Source organism: Passer domesticus, unplaced genomic scaffold (assembly GCF_036417665.1).
Source record: "Passer domesticus isolate bPasDom1 unplaced genomic scaffold, bPasDom1.hap1 HAP1_SCAFFOLD_37, whole genome shotgun sequence".
NCBI lineage: Eukaryota > Metazoa > Chordata > Aves > Passeriformes > Passeridae > Passer > Passer domesticus.
In genome coordinates, this window is record NW_026990149.1 from 1246917 (window position 1) to 1251595 (window position 4679).

The following is a 4679-nucleotide window of genomic DNA, read 5'->3' on the forward strand; positions in this document are numbered from 1 at the left end:
TTTTGCAGTCTTGGGGAGCTTTTGGAGAGGCTAGGGATGATATTGGGGTCCCAGGGAAGCTGCGTTGTTCCAGGGGGTTTGGGGTTCCCGGGAGGCTTTGTGGGTACCTGGGCGATGCCAGTGACATAGCTGAGGCCTCGTGCTGGGAATGAACCTTCTCACTGAGCATGGGCAGTGTCAGCGTGTTCAGGGAGATCCTGGGTGACCCGGGGGGGTGACCCCTAACCCCAGGGAACCCCAAATGCTAAGGGACTCCCCTCAGTGCTAGATCTGCTGCAGGCAGGGAGGCACCAGCACTTGGACCCCAGCCCCCACCATCACAGAGGGGCTGTGGAAGAAATCAGGGGGGGCACAGACAGGTCGGGGGGGACCCCCAAAGTCCTGGGAATGGGGGAACACAGGGGAACTCACAGAAATCCCCACTGGGGACTTAGGGGTGACCCAAGGAGGAGTTTGGGGGGGCTGGATGGGTCATGGGGGGATCTCCAAGTGTCTGGGAAGGGGAGAAGAACAGGGTGACCCCCAGGTTGGGTTTGGGGAGAACCAGATTGGAGCTTCCAGACACCAAATCCAATGAGGATAACAATGCTGATGGCAGCACTGACAGACACAGCGACCACCAGGGTGAGATTCCTGCTGGATTCCAGCTCTGGGAAGCATGGCATGGTTAGGAGGGGAGGGGAACCCCCATCCCACTGCTCCACAGTCCCAAATTCCCAGTTCCCACATTCCATGTTCCCAGCCTCAGCCCAGGAGCAGATCCCAGGCTCTGGCATTCCGGGATGCTCCGCCCGGCGCAGGGGCTGCTCCTGCTCCTCCAGCAGCACCTCGATCCTGCCCAGGTGTGGAACGATCCCTGATTTCATCCCCTTCATCCAGCTGGTCCCAATGGTGCTGGGGTAGAATCTGTATGCGCGGCAGGACAGTGTCAGGATCCCATGTTCCACTTTTCGGGACACACGGACATCAGGGGGCTCTGGGATGGGGTAACGGTGAGATGCATCCATGGAATTCCATGGCAGTGGGACAGGGATCTCCCCATGGAATTCCATGGCAATGGCATGGCAGTGAGATCCATCTACAGAATTCCCATGGGAACGGGACAACAATGGGATTCAACCATGGAAGTCCCATGGGAATGGGATGACAGATCTATCCATGGAATTCCCTTGGTAATTCCCATGTTGGCAGATTTTGTCCTCCCAAATCCCGCATTCTCAATTCCCACATTCCCATGGGAACTCTGCCCTCCCCACCTTTACACTGCAGCTCCTCCCGCCCATATCTGACATATTTCTGGAGCTACTCCACGCAGCTGTGCTCTGGGGAATTTGTTCATTCCTCGGGCTCCATCTCCCGGATCCCCATGGCAGTCCCACAGTTGCCATGGCAGCCCCAGAGATGCCCCAGGCGCGGCTGCCCCCGCTCAGCCCCGCTCTGGCTGTGCTGCTCCCGCAGCACCTGCAGCTCCCCGGTGGCCCCGTGCTGGTGCTGCTCGTTGTGCATGCTCTGGCTGTGCTGAGATCCCGGCTCGGCTCCAGCTGCCACCCCCGGCGGCTATGGCAGTGCTGGAAGGGGATCCCATCCAGAGACCCCATGGACACCAACCGGGGGAACCCCGGGCCGGGCTCCAACAGTACCACGGGCAGGGAACACAGGGGCAGGAGAACTGGGGGGGGACAGGGGGCTCTCAGTGCCCGGCAAAGGGGTAAAAGGGTGTCTCGTTTCTCAGGAATAGGGGTGCAGGAGGGTGTCAGTGGGGTGACGGAAATGGGGGGAGGCAGGGACATGGAGAGGTAGAAGGGAATTCCAGGGGGTCCTTGAGCCCAGGAAAGGGGAGTCCAGGGTGGGGACACCTGGGATGTTGGGAAAGGGGGAGTTCAGGAGGTCTCTGGTTTTGCAGAAAGGAGGGGCTAGGGGCTGGGAAAGGCAGGAATGGGGTTCCAAGGTGTTCCAGGCCGTCAAGCCCACGGCAAGTCTGCAGGCTGGGAGCCATGGATGGCCGGGAAAATGGGGAGCAGAAGGTCCTGATGTCTGGAAATGGGGGATTCAGGAGGGTCCCTGTGCAGGATAAAGAGAGCAAGGGGGTCCCGTGCCGGGGGTCCCACCCCCCCACTCTCGCCAAGGAGTGCCCCCAGTCCCAGCGCTGCAGCCATCGTGCTGCTCCTACTCCCTCTCAGCATGATCCCAGTATGGTCCCAGTACAGCCCAGCCACTCCTACTCCTGGCATCCCCTCTCTGCATTCCGCCCTGTCCCGGCTCCATCTCCGCTCCTCCCGAGGGCTACGAGGGCTTCGGAAACGGGGGAGGAGGAGGGAGGGAGGAAGAGGTTGAGCGGGAGAGAGGGAACCACGCTGCTCCGGTGCTTCCTGAACCCGCAGCGCCCTCCTGCCAGGGAGCTGTGCAGAGCCACAAGGTCCCCCCGAGCCTCCTCCTCTCCAGGCTGAGCCCCTTTCCCAGCTCGCTCAGCCCCTCCGGCTGTTCCAGCCGGGACAGAACACCAGTGCTACACAGAGAGCAAGGGACAGACCTGACAGAGGTGCCTCTATCACCACATTTTAGGCTTTCGCTAATACTTACAGAAAGACTTCACAAAGTTAAGGCAGTAGTTCAAGTGACAATCTCCTTTGAAAATCACTGCGGCCTGGCCCCGGCCCGAGCCCGCCGGAACCCGGCCCAGCCCCGCCTGAACCTGGCCCCTGCCCGAGCCCGCCGGATCCCGGCCCGGCCCCGACGTTCGGGTGCCGCGGTTGCCTGGTAACCGCGCGGGCGGCAGCGTCTGTGACAGCGGCGCGGCCTCAGTTGCCCGAGAACGCGGCCCTGGCTGGGTGTGCGCAGCCTGGGCTCGTACAGGCAGCTACACTGGGCGATTCGCCAGGTGAATTGTTCGCGGAGCATTGGTCTCTGCGAGCAAGTCCTTTGAATTCGCGGAGCACTGTGCCCCGCTGAGAATTCCGAAACGTGCAGAGCATTGGCCTCTGCAAACAACATCCTGCACGTGCAGAGCATTGGCCTCTGCTAGGAGTCCTCAGTTCGCGGAGCATTGGTCTCTGCAGAGGATTCCTCAACGTGCAGAGCATTGGCCTCTGGAAAAGATTGTGAATTTCCTTTGAAGGTAAAGATTGACTAAAGTTGAACTGTTTGGTTTTGTCTCATGTGCACTCTGAGAGAGAAGGCCAAAGGGAAATACAGGATGGGATAATGCCAGTCTTCTGGTGCAGCAGTTCAGTGGCATGCACAGCTGAGTGGATGAACAATAGTTCATCTACTGATGAGCTTTTTTTTTGCACTGAAGAAATGCAACATTTTCTAAATGTACTCATCTATACTTTTTTTTCCCTATAGTGATTGCTTAAACTGCTTCAAGGTGAATGAGTTCTGTTCCAGTTTCCGTGGGTTGTTATCATCTGGTTATTAAAATTATTAGGGAGAGGCCTCTGAATTGAGGTGCAAACGAGGCAATTTGCCAAAGTCATTAGTCTGGATTTTATGGAACAGTAAATGTGAGGAAGAGAGAGAAAGGAATAGAAAAAGGGGGGGGTGGGGTGAAGGGGGTGGAGATGGGGTTGGGAAGAGGGGGAAGAAAGAGAATGACAGAGACAGATTAAGTAAAAAAAATATCACCATTCCATGGATCCCATTGGCATACCATAAAATCCTCTTCTGGTCTTCTCTGTGGTGAGGTATTGCAAAATGTAAGATTCCAATGGATTAATGCAGATTTGGGCAAGGTGGGACCTCCCAGGTACCTCCCTGGGGTGGGGCAAGTTTGACTGTCTATTGCTACTTTCAAGTAATATAAAATCGTTAGCACCAGTATATCCTTTGAGTCTGCCATGAATTGAGTTCTGGATTTTCAGATCTGTTGTGTTACTTTGCATGCCCTGCAATCATCTGGTGCAAGGCCTCAGGAATGGGTCTCGGGACACAGTGGAGGTCTTTGATGGGAGGTTTGTGTGCAAACCTGGCCTCAGCAGAGGAGTCTGTGACTATGACTTGCCCAGCCTGAAGGCAGATAGAACTGATTTTCAGGACAGCTGCTGGCTTTGGCTTTGTTGTGGATCTATTTTTCTCCCTTGGCCTTGTTCACTTCTCTGGAGACCTGAGCTAATGGGACAATAGTGTCACCTTTATCTTGTCTCAAGTTCCCTTGTGGGGCTGAACTCGCAGTCCCAAGTTCCAGTCAGGAGGCATTTTCAGGGAAGGGTGTGTTTGGGTGGTCTCAGCTTCTTTATAGAGTTTTGTCACAGTGGGCAAAACGTCCTTTATAGCAATATTTAAGCCATGAGCCATAACATTGCAGTCTCTCCCAAGTCCAGTGAGAAGCAGCTGAGAGAGCAGGGGGTGTTTAGCCTAAAGAAGAGGAGGCCCACTCAAGCTGATTTTAAGTAATATTTAAGCTACAGCTTTGTCTGCTCTAAGCATTATTAATGTTCAGCTTTTTAGCTCCAGGTTTCAGCAAGATCCATTTTTGAATTGCACAAGGGAGCCATCTAGTCCAAATAAAGTCCAACTAGAGGCCTAACAATACTAGCTACTTATGCCAAACAAGCACTTAGCTACTTTCAAATGATATAAAATGTTTAGCAGCATATATGCCTTGAGTCTGCCATGAATTGGGTTCTGGATTTTCAGAGTTCCATTGTTGCTCCTTCCAGTTTTGCTGAGGCCTTGTCATT

At 55.1% G+C, this 4679-nt stretch overlaps 1 pseudogene; it reads right to left on the reverse strand.

Annotated features, from left to right (window-relative positions):
- Positions 1–250: 250 nt before the first annotated feature.
- Positions 251–1506, reverse strand: LOC135292519 (class I histocompatibility antigen, F10 alpha chain-like; annotated as a pseudogene).
- Between the last annotated feature and the right edge of the window lie 3173 nt (positions 1507–4679).